Raw genomic sequence first — 14,456 nt, forward strand, 5'->3', positions numbered from 1 at the left:
AAGTTGGGCTCCCGCACTGGGAGCGGGCTTAAGATTTTTCTCGCTCCCTCTTCCTTTGCCCCTCCCTCTCTTAAAAAAAAAAAAAAAGAAGAAGACAATAATTGGATATTTGGTTTTCTGTTTTCTAGTTCAAAGACATTTAGGACAACAGCTGAGTTTTTGAACTTGCAAAGGTTGAGACATTAAAAAAAATTGGAGTATAGTCTTTGTAGCAGAAAACTTTTAGAAACAGATAAAGAGGTGTCCCTGGTAGGATTCGATCCCATGGAGCTTCGCCATGGACCTTGCACCTCCAGAGACCTGGAACATTGGCATCTGTCATCACTTCCATCTTAAGCCAAGAAGTGAGTCAGAAGAGAAAGGAGGAAGATTAGAGAAAGTGTATTTACCTTGCTATCCAGTATCCTTTCCTCCAATGTATTAAAACATCATTTGTGGGGCGCCCGGCTGGCTCAGTCGGTAGAGCGTGCGACCCTTGATCTCAAGGTTGTGAGTTCGAGCCGCACACTGGGTGTAGAGATTACTTTAAAATTAGAAAAAAATTAAAACGTCATCTATGGCTGAGACTCAAGCTCGCAATGTCGGTATCTGCTTGTGCTGTGCTGCTTCTGTCCTGGGGCAGGGTCTGTACTGTTGATGGTGGACCTTTGTGGAAATAATGGCAAGTTTGCAAGGGAACAGGCTTGCAGCACTAACCACATACCATGTGCCAGGTACTTGTATTTAATCCTCATAGCAATGTAAGGTACGGGATAGTAGCCCCATTTTTCAGACAGAGAAGAGTGCAAAGGCAGAAAGCAGCCTGCCCAAAGTCACAATGTCCACGTGGTGCACAACCAGGATTTCAAGGGGCAGGGGGCGGAAACCGCGTCTCGTATGCACACCACCTCACCATGCTGCTTCCTGACTCTTCCCTTCCTGGCGAGCCCTTTGTGTTAACCCTGGGGTTCCAGATACAGCACTGCTCCCTCAATCTCCTGTTACATGTAAGCAAGCAACCACTGAAGTAGTGGAGAGAAAATCCCTGCGCATGGGTATGAATTACTGGAAACAACAGGGATAGCAGATTCCAGAGGAGCTGAAAGAGACTTCAGGATTGCCCTGAACCCATTTTGATTCATTCCCAATCACAGCTGAATCCACTCTTTGGACCTTTAGCCTGACATCTAACTGTACTTAATGTACCTGCTTATCATCGGGGCACCATATTAAAAAAATCTTCCGATGCCCATTTTCCACCCTATGCCTACTTCATAAATAATACTTTCAAAGCATTCCGAATGCTCTGTCATTGACCATGTGTGGCAACGCGGGTGGCATAAACCACTGCCAGTTGGAAAGAGAATGTGTTGGGACAGTGTGACTGGCAAATGGGAAGCTAGTGTAAGTGTCGGAAGTCCCATGGGGACACAGAGGGAAATTGTCAGGACAAAGCCTTGACCTCGTGGATCCTTTGTTTGGTTCTTTCCCTGTAGCCCTTACTTTCTCTTATAAAGAGGCATTCCATCTCGTGGATCCATATTCGAGAAGGAATACTGGTAATAGTCCAGAGCAGATGGAACACTCTTCTCTTTATTCCCATCATTCACTTCTTTGCTGTAAATGTCTACATTATGGCTGGGCATCCACACTATATACATTATCTGAATTCCTCACAACCTCATGGTAGGCTTGGCATTACCATTTTCATTTGAAAAAGAGGCTAATTATAATTGGCCTGAAATCACAACTGGAGGTGATACACTGAGAGAGGAGCCCCGAGTCTGGACGATACCAAAGACTCACCACCATTGGACTATTTTTGCAATCTCTTTCTGTGTCTGGAGGAGTTGTCTCAGAAATTCTCAGGGAAGCTTCATAAACATGCCTTGGGTTCAGTAGACTGTGGGGCTCAAACCAAATCTAAGGACCCCGAGGCAAATATATGCATGATTAAAACCCTTCATATGAGTCCTAGAACATAAATGTCTCCGTGCTTCTATTTTAAATTTAATTTCTGTGGTCAACATTTGTTTAGTCATAGTGCTAAGGATTGTACTGGTTATTTATCATCTTGACCTCCATCCACTTGGGCTTTTATGGGAAAGATATTATACGGTGATTTATCATTATGAACTACTATAAAATTGAGTAAGGGTCTATGTCAAGGAGTGTCAATTAATTATAAACTTTGAACGCTGCCAATTTTAACAACAACCACATTGGCTTTAAATGCAGAATGCCGTTATTAAACGGGTATAGTTCAAGTCATGTGCCATTAAGAACCTGGCTGTCTCAATGAGAATTGAGAAGAGCTGAAGGAGAAAATGAGGACTTGAAGAAGAAATAGTTCCAGAAACAGGAGCCAGGGCATCTTGGAAATGACCGAGCTAGAAGAATGCATGGCATCCTCCCTTGGAGAGAGTTTGAGAGGGGAAGCTGGCTGGCCAAAGAAGTCACTGCGTTTGTCCCCGAAAGCACACGTGGGGACTCATCTTTACCGTCCGGGGCGTACGGAGAATCTCGACAATTCATGCTTTCATAACAGCTGCGTTTCTTATCATCTTTGGCATATTTCTTTGGCTTGCACAAAGCCTCTTATCTCGCAAACAGTCTCTCTCTGGACTGCTGTCTCTTTCAGCTGCTTCGAGGCCACGGTCCCTTCAATCTCCCAGCTGTCTTTCTTACCTCTCAGCCCTTGCTCCCTTTATCTGTCTCTATTTTTTTTTTTTTTTAATCTTTCCCAGCTGCCACTTTGGGCACAGGGGTGGTCTCCTGGTTCTCTCAGAATGAGACATTTCAGCATGCTGGTGTAGGGAAGGGACGCGATGGTCCTAACAATGCATTTTCTCAAAATTAGCCCTGCCATCGATCAGGAAAAAAAAAATTTCATCGCAGCTTGCTCGTACAAACTGTGCTCCATGAATCAACCTGTGCATTTCTGAAAGGATCGAGGTGCCCCAGCGGCCTGCACAAAGAAAAGCGAGAGAGAACCACGGGACTCTTAATTGTCCCAAACAGGAGATTTCTCCCCTTAGAAATGCAGATTCTCTGTGGCTGCAAGCCTCACCGAGTTTATGTAACACCCTCTCAGTTGGATAAAATGTTAACTGGCATCCCCACTGTGTACAGAAATGTAAATGCTACAAGCTGGAGAGAAATTTCATTTCATATCGGAAACTATTTGGCTTCACTCGCCAACTATCAACACCTCTAGTTGATTCCAAGCTTGTATAACCCATGTAATTGTCTCTCCTCGGGGTAACTCTTGTAAGAGAGTTCTAGTGGTTCTGTGGGGCTACCAGATTTTTCGTAACATGATGGATTCTGAGTGATTAAGAAAAATATTATAGGGGCGCCTGGGTGGCTCAGTTGGTTAAGCGTCTGCCTTCAGCTCAGGTCATGATCCCGGGGTCCTGGGATCGAGCCCTGCATTGGGCTCCCTGCTCAGCGGGGAGTCTGCTTCTTCTTCTCCCTCTCTCCCAGCTCGTGTTCCCTCTCTCTCTCAAATAAATAAAATCTATAATAATCATCATCATCATCTTAGTTTGAGGGGATTTTTTTTTTAAAGATGTATTTATTTATTTTGAAAGAGAGAGAGAGAGCCAGGTGTTGGAGAGGGAGTGGCAGAGAGAGAGAAACTCAAGCAGACTCCGTGCTGAGCATCCCATGGAGGGGCTCGATCCCACAACCCTGAGATCACGACCTGAGCCAAAATCAAGAGTCGGACACTTAACCGACTGCACCACACAGGCGCCCCTTGGACAGATTTTTTTTTTTTAATTTTATGATAAGGGCTTGAGGACCTCTGCAAAACAGAGAGGGACAACTTCCGGGTGCCACACTTCTAGGCACAGCTAGGAGACTCTGGCTTGGCACCTGACACTCCTTTATTCCTACTCAAAAAAAATGCTCAAAAGGTACAGATGTCTTGGGTAACCCCCTAATTCCCTTTGAGGTTAACCAGTATCGCTCTTTTCTCCATTAACCCAGGAAATTTGGACAAATTTGTTAAAATATCCTTGTGTTGCTAGTATGCTGTGAAGATTATGATTCCAAAGAATGTCATCAACCAATGTGGAAGGTAAATCTCTTGATCGTACAGAAATACAGGCCCACCATGCTCTGAAGTAAATGGCAACTTTATATACTGAGTTAAGTCCAGGTTCTTGGGTGAGGGGAGAATCAACAGGCAAGGTCTATCCAAGCTAGGTTTACTCATTTTGACTGCTCTCTCATTCAGAATCAGTCGCTGTATCTGAATGGATTCTGCAGAAGTCTGTGTCGATGATAGTCTGCCAGAAAGAGCAGTTGAACTGATACCCACGTGCAGACACACATCGCCAGGTTACAAAGAGCAAGCTCTTTCTAGCGAGTGCTAATTAGATAACAGTTTGGGTCTTGATAGAAATAGTTTGTGTTAGAAGGATAGAGGCTCTATAACTCTGCAAGATGAATTGGGATCCTGCAGTTCCAAAAATGTATAATTTAACTGAATCAGCTCAGTGCTTCCTAGCCCTTGGGCAGACAAATCATGCAGCCAGTGGATGCTACAAATTACAATTTAAAAATGAAAAGTTGTAATTATTTTTCATTTCCAGAGTCATTCTTACTCTTTTTTTCTTTTCTTGTCATAATTGAATTCCATTTTCCCTTTCTATTCCAGTGATGTCAACACTAATATCCACTCTTTATTGGGCATTATTGGGCATTTCTTATGTATAAGACATGTTAAATACACTATGTTTCTGCAGTTTTGCTTCTAGGTAATAGCCAGTATGTAGCAGCTAACATCCCCTTGACGTTATTTTACCAAATCTTTGAATACATTACTTTTTAAAATCCCTCATAGAATAAAGTAAGAGTAACTAAAATGGTGGGAACTGGTTTCTTAAAATTAAACTTCTCACTGTTTTATAGATCAATTATCTTTCTCATAAATATTCCAGAGGAATGATTTGCAGTGGTACTCATAACATTTTAATCATCTTCATGATTTCATTTGTGTCAAGTCACATATACCTCGGACTTGTTTATAGATTTTTCAGACTCAGAGGAGATGTCAGTTAATACGGACGGGAATCCAAGCATGAAAGCTATAAAAAGACTGTAGGAACATGCAAGTGCAGTGAAGAATGAGACAAAGTATTCTCTAAGGTGGCAGAATAAAAATAATGTGCACCACCGTGTGAAGAATTATGAATTTGCACAAAGAGAAGCATTGAACTATTTAAATGCTTCAGTATCCATGGCAGTATGATAGGACACCCCCCTGCAAAAAAACCTTAGCGGCATAAAATAAAAAACAGCAATCTGTTTATACTCGCCGCCTGTGGGTCTGAAATTCAGAAAGGGCACGTCGGTGACAGCCCTTCTCTGCCCTACAATCAGCAACCATGATTAGAATGGCCAAGCCGACTGGAAGGCCTGGTGGCCTCAACAGCTGGAGCCTGGTGGATTTCTTGCAATATGGCGCCTCCAGCATGGCGGTCTCAGGGCTGTCTAGCTTCTTACACAACAGCCCAGCACTGCAGTGAACAACATGGAGGCCGCATGACCTCTCCTGGCCTAGCCTGAGAAGTTAAGGAGCATCACTTCTACCACATCCTGTGGATTCCCAGTGAGTCAGGAAGGCCCATCCAGCCTCGGTGGCAGGGGACTTAGACCCTACCTCTTGGGGGAGGAATCAAAAGTATTTGGTGCCATCTTTAAAACTGCCACATTAACATTTTTATTTTCAGTATGAATTCATTTATCTTTAATGCCTTTTTCATCCCAATATCTAATATGTAAAATTAATAATCATCATAATAAGTTCTCTTCCTTTTCCTGTGGCTGTATTTGTTCATTTTTTTGAAATGTAGGCACTGGTGTGTTGTAAGTGGGATCTTACAACCCCAGGGATATAAGAAAGGTGTAAGAGGTTACTTCTGACATATCACTAATTAGTTTCGATAATAAAATAAAAATGTGGATGTCAATAGGACATGTCAAATAGTTATCACATGTAATTTATCACTCAACTTTTGAGGAGACCGACACTTTTCCTGAACTTGGTAACCAATTTGCCAGGTGTTAGGATGTGAGTCCAAATTCCTAGAGTCGGGATATAGGGCAGAGGAAAAAGAGCAGGATTTAAAGAGCACAACAATAGAGGGCAGGAACTCACATCCAGAGGAAGCCAGCAGTCTGTCCACTTAAAAGGACCTGGACCTGGGAGGCCAGAGGCTGCGAGTTCAGTCCATGCCTTCCGAGCCACCAGGATGGGCTTGGGCCAGCCCCTTGACTTCGCTGTCTTGTTTGCTCATCTGTAAAGAGTTTGTCTAGGTCACGTCAGGATCCCTCCCTTCCAGTTATAATAACACTATGACTGTAGTTCAAGTCCCTCCTACTGTGCTCTTCACAGAGCAGCTCTTAAAATATCTATGAAAAGAAGATAGGAAAATAATTGAATGAGCAATTCCTTTGGTAACTAACTTTATTTTACATGCACTTTGCATTTTTACATGTAATAAAAAAATGCCTAAACTAAGAGAAGAAAGATCTAAGAGCTTGAAGGGAAGGTATTTTGGTGCAGATGGGTTACAATTAAGATTCCGGGTCTAGAGAGAGCTTCCTGGTCAAGCTAAGAGACATTCAGTAATGATGTCCGTTGAGGGCAATGACAATTGCTGGTGTCCCTCCCCTCCCCTTTCTCTTATTCATTTAGCCAGAGAAAAGGTGCTTTTCCTTTGGCGTGTAGCTTGAACAACGGCCACCCTCACATCGCCTTGGATGAGCATGCACGTGGGCTGATATGAGGGGACACCTGTGCCGGCCAAACTGAGGCTGAAGAGCTGTGTCATGTTTGTCTAGGGTGACAGGGGTCTTGCTTAACCGTGAGCTCTATCAATAATCCATGGCCCTGTGGAGAAAGAACCCTATTAATAAGAAATGTTGGCTGTTGGTAGAGGACAGAGCCAATGATGCCCTTGTTCCAGGGAAACAGAATATGCTCAGACTGACACAGCACTCTCTGAACTTTCCAGTTACATCACCAGATAGCTTAGATCAGAAGCAATTTTAGAAGATGCATTCAACATACGACTCTCCTTTCAGCCAGCCCAATTTGTTAGGGTCAAAGTCTGGTCAGAAACACACTTGACCAATTTGTCAATTATACCTCCTTAAGAAGGGAGGGAGGAAGGAAGGAAGATATCTGACCAGAGTTTTGCTTATTTGTCGTTAAGACTGGTAAAGGGCACTGAGTTATTTTAGAGCCTTAGGCTTTATGTCAGGTTACTAAGTATGAAAACGTTATCTGGGTTGTTTTACATCCAAAATGGAAGACTGAGAATCAACAGCATTTCCAAATCTATATTTAATTCCATTTAAAACTCCTAATCTTCTAGGTCTGTCTAGTTCTTTTTTATGGTGACATTTAATTATTAATCCTTCCTTACTTTTAGGTTCTAATTTAAGAGTGCATTAATAGATTGCTCACTAGGGGGTTTGCCAAAATCACAGCAGGACAAGGTCATTAGCCTACGATGGCTAGGAGCATGGACTTGGAGGCAGACTGAGTGATCTTAAGCAAGTTACATACCTGCTCTAAGTCTCTACCTTCTCCTCTGTGAGTGGAGTTGATGCCTCATATAAAGTACAATAATGTAAAGCACAAAGCAAAGCAAGGAGTAAGCACTCAATAAAGGTTAGCTATTTTAGTTGTTTTTCTTAATTATTTCTCTATCAAATATTTATTGAGTACTTAATATATGCTAGGCATTGTTTTAGGCACTGGGGACATGGGAGTACTCAGCTTTGGCGCTCATGAAGGTTACATTCTCGGAGCAAAGAGACCACAAATAAAGAGTCGAGTGAATATAGTTTTCCAGGAGATAAAAAAGTAATAACAAAGTATAAAGGAAAAAGGGGAATTAAGAGTGAGAGAGGTGGGAAGGGGGTAGTAGCATATTATCAGTTTCTCTGATAAGATGACATTTAAACAGGAAACAAGAGGATGTAAGGGAGAAGCCACATGGACCATTTGAGGGAAGATCAGTCTGTGCACAGAAAGTTGCATGTGCAAAGTCCCTGAGGCAAGCATGTGCTTGGTGTGTTCAAGGAAGAGCAGCCAGAGTGGAGACGGTGGTAGATGAGGTCAGGGAGGTGTCAGGGAAGCAGAACATTATCTACCTTCCTCCTTTCCTTTTTTAAAAATTTGGATGTAATTGACAAATTGGTGAAGTGTGTTTCTGACCAGACTTTGACCCTAACAAATTAGGCTGGCTGAAAGGAGAGTCAGATGTTGAATGCATCTCCTCTAAAGCAGCTGTAGGACCTTATAGACCATGATGACTTCGGATGTTACTGCGATGAGCTAGGGAGCCACTGATACGTTCTGAGCGCAGGCAAGTCAAGATAAGACGATGTTTCAGAAGGATTCCTCTACCTTCTACAGGAAGGATACAGGATATACATAGGGAGGCAACCAGGGAAATAGGGAAGCCAGTTAATACAAGAGATGATGGTAATTCGCACTAGAATGGCCATAATAAATGAGCAAGAAGAAGTCATATTCTGTATATATATATATTTTTTAATTTTATTATGTTAATCATCGTACATTACATCATTAGTTTTTGATGTAGTGTTCCATGATTCATCGTTTGCGTATAACATCCAGTGCTCCATGCAGTACGTGCCCTCTTTAATACCCATCACCGGGCTAACCCATCCCCCCACCCTCCTCCCTTCTAGAACCCTCAGTTTGTTTCTCAGAATCCATAGTCTCTCATGGTTTGTCTCCCCCTCTTATTTCCCCTCCTTCATTTTTCCCTTCCTGCTATCTTTTTTTTTTTTTTTTTTAACATATAATGTATTATTTGTTTCAGAGGAACAGAACTTGCAGATAAAATGTGGGTCTGGGAAACAGAAGGCAGTCAAAGAGGACTCCAAGGTTTTGGCCTGAGTAGCAGGTAGAATGGGGTTGTTACTTATCAAGAAGTCAATCAAAGGCAGTGACAAATCAGGCAATAGGAGGTGAGGGTGAGCGAGAAGCCAAGAATTTTGGTTTGGATATCCGAAGTTTGAATTGTCTCCTATATCCAAGAGATGTCAAGTAGGCACTTTGATCCACCAGTCTAGAGTTTGGCAGAGATGTTAGGGTCTGAGAGAAAACTGTGAGAGATACTGTAACCATGAGAGCCATCCACCAATATTCCTAGACCCATCGTGGGACGGTACTTTCTGTCCCCTTAAAGTTTGGCAGAGCCATGTGACTCAATATGGCCAATGACTTGAGAGCAGAAATGATTACGTCACTTCAGGCAGAAGCTTTAAGCTTTATGGGTGTGAGTCACCATGGCCCCTTTCCCTGCCTAGGAGATTGTGGACACGTGTGTCAGCCTGGGTCCCTGAGTGACAGACACCTGGAAACTGACAATGAAAGAGAAATCTCTGTGGTTCTAACCCACTAAGACTTGAGGGTAGTTTGCAGAAAAATCTAACTTATTCTGAGAATTGTGCATGAAGCTGAAAATGTTTTTAAGCCATGGAACTGGGTAAGACCACCCACGGCGTGAGTGTTGATGGTAATGAGTGGAGGGCTGAGGGCTGAGCCCTGCAGTGTCCTGACTCTGAGAGGTGGGGAAGGAAAGGAAGTTCCAGGGAAGGAGACTGAGAAGGAGCAGCTGCCAAGGGGAATTAAGAGATCCCAGGAAGAAAATGCCTCAAGAAGTGAGGAAGTAATGGACTGTGTCAAGTGCTACTGATCAGCTAAGAACGGTGAGATTTAGGAAATGAACAATGGGTTTGGCAACATGGCGGCTACTGGGGCCCTGACAGGAGAGATTCTGAGAAGGGGTGGGAGCAAACGGCAGCTTGTCCTGGGTTCAGGAATGGAGACGGATAGACAAGACAGGGAAGGGAAATGTGTCTGTGAAGAGAAGCAACGAATGGAGGGGTTGAAGGAGGGTGTTTAAAGATAAAAGATTACAGCAAGAAATAATTGCCTGGTAGTCAGGAAAATATTAACAACGCAGGACAGTGGACAATGGCGGGAGCGATGTCATCGATAGGTAGGGGTAGGGATCAGGCATTCCAGTGGAGACACTGGAATATGGGCAGTCATCCAAGGTAGGAAGAGAGAAGAGAAACTGTAAGGATACAGATGCAGATAGGCTGGTAGGCGGGGTGGTGAGGTAAAAGTTCTTTTGATTGGTTTCTTTTTTTTTTTTTTTTTTCAGTGAAATAGGAAGTGAAGTCATTAGTTAAGAGTGATGATGATGGGGCGCCTGGGTGGCTCAGTTGGTTAAGCGACTGCCTTCGGCTCAGGTCATGATCCTGGAGTCCCAGGATCGAGTCCCGCGTCGGGCTCCCTGCTCGGCAGGGAGTCTGCTTCTCCCTCTGACCCTCCCCCCTCTCATGTGCTCTCTATCTCATTCTCTCTCAAATGAATAAATAAAATCTTTAGAAAAAAAAAAAAAAAAAGAGTGAGGATGATGAAGGTGAGGATGGTCTACAAGGTTCTGTGTGTTCTGGCTGCTTCCTGCCCCCTCTGACCTCATTTCCTGCCACTCTCCCCTTACTTTCTCCAATTTTTCTTAGCTGCACTTTCTTCCTTGCTCTTCCTTGAACACAGCAAGCACACTCCTGCCTCAAGACCTTTGCACATGAAATTCCCTGTGCCTAGAATGACCTTCCTTTGATGTCCACATGGGTAATTCCCTTATATCCCCTTGTTCTTTGTTTAAATGTCATCTTATCAGAGAAACTTCCCAGACTAGCCAGTCAAAAATACCACCTCCCCCTGCCCACCTTTATCATTCATTCTCTGTCCCTTTTCCTACTTTATTCTTTGTCATTACCTCTATCGCCTATCTGAAAAACATATTTGCTTATTTATTCATTTTTGGACTTCCATGTCCCCAGAATTCAAGCTCCATGAGTACCAAAACTTTATGTATTGAGGAGGGAGGAGAAGGTCTACAATAAAAGGCTTGGAGAATGGGATTGTTGAGAAAAATGGAATAGGACTACCAGGCATCTGTCAAGGCCTGTGTCATGAATTTAAAGCACTGTATCTCTTCTTAAGTATGCCAGTATTTACAATTATCTTTTCTACCTGGAAAAAAAAATCAGTTTCACGAGCAAAGAGAGGTAAGAAGAAAAAAAGTCATGAGAGCCCTAATGAAATGCTTTGGGTTGTCATCCAAATAGAGATGCAGAAGGTGTTCCAAGAGCTCCAAAGCCTGGTATCTTAGCTAACTTCTTTGCTCCCAGATACATTTCCACTCCACATTATCCACTTCCTATTAGATGGTAGTGTTTTCTTTTTAGGAAATCCAAAGGAGCAGTCTGAACCAAGGAACAGACTTTTCCAGTCTCATTTCAAAAAGCTGAACAGAAGGATGCTGCCTTTACTTATAGCTCTTTGGGTCTCTCTGTATGAAGTCGAGTGTTTGATTTGCCCGTCTTAGGATGGAACCACCTTGAAGACAGGAACAGGTCTTGTTTATAGTATGGCTAATTTATGTATACATTTAGTTTTGCCATCGTGACAACTAACTAAAAAAGGGGAATATGACATAAATTGTTTCCTCATTACTTGCTGAAGGAGAAATGCATTGTCCTCTGGAACAAAGCTGAGCTCTCAGTGTAATGTACTCTCCTTCCTGGTATCTGTCTTGAGACTCCTTGCCCATGAAGGATATAGTTTTGGTGCTCCTGGCCCCTAAGATGTTAGTAAGTTATTGCCCGACATTTCTTGGTTTGGAAGACTCAGCCCACTATCAATAATCTGCCTTCACAAGTGTGCAGTGCGGATAGATCCTCAAATCTCAGTGACTTATAAACACAAAGTTCGAATCCCACTCAAACTACAAGGCCATCATGGTTGGCTGACACCAGGATAACCTGGCCGAAACCATCTGGAATGTTCAGTGACAGAGGGAAGAAATGTAGCAAAGCCCAAACTGTTCTGAAACTTTTGCATGAATGTGATACGCATTGCTTCTCATACTCCATTGGCAGAGGCAAGTCTCATGGCCAAGTGTGCCTTCAATGAGTAGGGAAAGTGGAATTTTCTCTCAGGAAGTGCAAGCAGGTATTATTGGTAAACTGTAATGGAGTCTACCAAAGAACCCACCCCTGGTCTTCCCATATAAGGCTCATCACTGCTTCCTCTGTTTGACCTCTAGAACTTCCGTATTATTACAGACGGTATTGTAACTGCTTGCATGACTACCTCCCCAACTACAGGGACTCTTTGTGAGAATTAGGACTGCCTTTTTTTTTTTTTAAAGATTTTATTTATTTGACAGAAAGAGACACAGCGAGAGAGGGAACACAAGCAGGGAGAGGGGGAGAGGGAGAAGCAGGCTCCCAGATGAGCAGGGAGCCCGACACGGGGCTCAATCCCAGGACCCCGGGATCATGACCCGAGCTGAAGGCAGCCGCTCAACCAACTGAGCCACCCAGGCGCCCCAGGACTGCCTTTTATGGTCTTGTCACTTCTACGATACCTGGGACATAGTAGACGCACTGTTGATTAAATGATATTGGATGAATTGAACAAAATTGGATGGGCTGGATCAGAATGATGCAAAACAGAGTATATGAATCCATGTGTTGATGTGTGGTGTAAATAAATAAGCCTGGATAGAATACAGCATAAGGTAAAATTAGCCTGGGTAGGAATTTGAATACAGAGATCCGTTTGCTCAGTGATGATGCTTTGTTGATGAGAAAATTAAAGCCAAAGCGGGAGAGAAGGCTGTGGTCCCACATCACACACAGAGCCGGTGAGGCACACAGGGTTCCGCTTCCCTAGTTCGGCTCTGTTCCCATCATCACCGGAAGCACCTTTTGAAAACACACAGCCACCACCACAATCACCACCTAGGTATTTCCTTATAAATTTCATATTCAAAGTTAAATTTAAAATAATGAAAAAGGATAAGCAAATTCCATCCTCCCTGTATCTTGCCTCTACCCCGCTTCTGGACAAGTAACCACTGTTGACACCTGCTTATGTATCTTCCAGAAATTTGCCACCCGTGTCCAAGCATATAATGTGATTCTTTTTTACCCAAATCATACAGTGCATATGCCATTTACTTTTTTAATTTAAGGATATATCCAGAACACCTTTAGTATCAGTCTGTGTGAAGCTATGCCCTTCTTCAATGGCTACATGATATTCTATTATGGATACCATAATTTATATAACTAGCTAGCTAGTATTGCATTTAAACATTTCATATCTTTTAATATTACAAATGATGAAATATCACTATTTGCTCAGGACTCCCTAATGTACAACTCAAGCCCTGACCTCTCCCCCAGATTGTTCTACTTTGGGTCTACTTGGTATCTACACTTTGAATATCTAGTAGGTATCAAAACCGCAGTAGTCAGAAAGAGAATTCTTGCCTGCACTCATCAAACTTTTCCTTTCCCAATCTACCTCTTCTCAATTAATGACATCTCCATCCACCTAGTCGTACAGACTGAAATAGTAGCAGTCCTTCCTATGTCCTATCTTTTCCTCTCATTTCAAATCCGATTTCTCATCTGGCTCCATCCCCAGAATACATCATGAATTCAGCCGCTCTCTCGGATCTCCATTACTGATGCTGCGGGCTAAGCTCTTCTCGTGCTTCATTTGGTTTATTGAAACAGCTTCCCCGTTACTTTCCCTGCTTCCACCCCGCAAAGTAGCCAGTGTGATCTGGTGTTGTTTTTATTATTGAACAGCCATATAAATAAATAAATAAATAAATACACAATACCCATATATGTATATACACACAATAGCGGTCAAACTATATTTGTTTTTATAGATTATATATTTATTTTTATATTGTTAAATTTATATTATTTCAATATATATTTTTGTCATATATTTATGTATTTACTATGTCTCGTTAAATATGGATTTATCATTCCAGGGGCACCTGGGTGACTTAGTTAAGCATCTGACTTTTGATCTCAGTTCAGGTCTTGATCTCAGGGTCTTGAGTTCAAGTCCCGTGTCGGGAAACATATATATGTGTGTGTGTATATATTTATATAGGATATAAATATTTATATTATATTTTGTAAATTATAATATTATAGATAATATAAATATGTATATCATTCTTAACACAGAATTTATACATGATATATGTAATAAAACAAACACCAGATGCACCTATCACTCAGCTTAGGAAAGAGAATATTACCAATAAATACTTTTGAAGCCCCCTGTATGCCCTTCCTCAGTCATATCCCCTTCTCTCCTCCAAAGGCAGCATTCTCTTGAATTTTGCATTGCTAACCTACCTTGCTTTTTACTGTTTTTGCCACCTATGTAATTTGCCCTACCTAGTATAGTCACTAATGCTCATCAAGATTTCTGGTTCTCCTCTCCTGCCGGACACCCAAAACCTTGATATGAGGCATAATCCTCCAAACTGATTTGGTCTGTGAAATGTGAGCAGAATGCCCAGCTG

Source organism: Phoca vitulina, unplaced genomic scaffold, assembly GCF_004348235.1.
Source record: "Phoca vitulina isolate PV1807 unplaced genomic scaffold, GSC_HSeal_1.0 scaffold31, whole genome shotgun sequence".
NCBI classification, from domain to species: domain Eukaryota; kingdom Metazoa; phylum Chordata; class Mammalia; order Carnivora; family Phocidae; genus Phoca; species Phoca vitulina.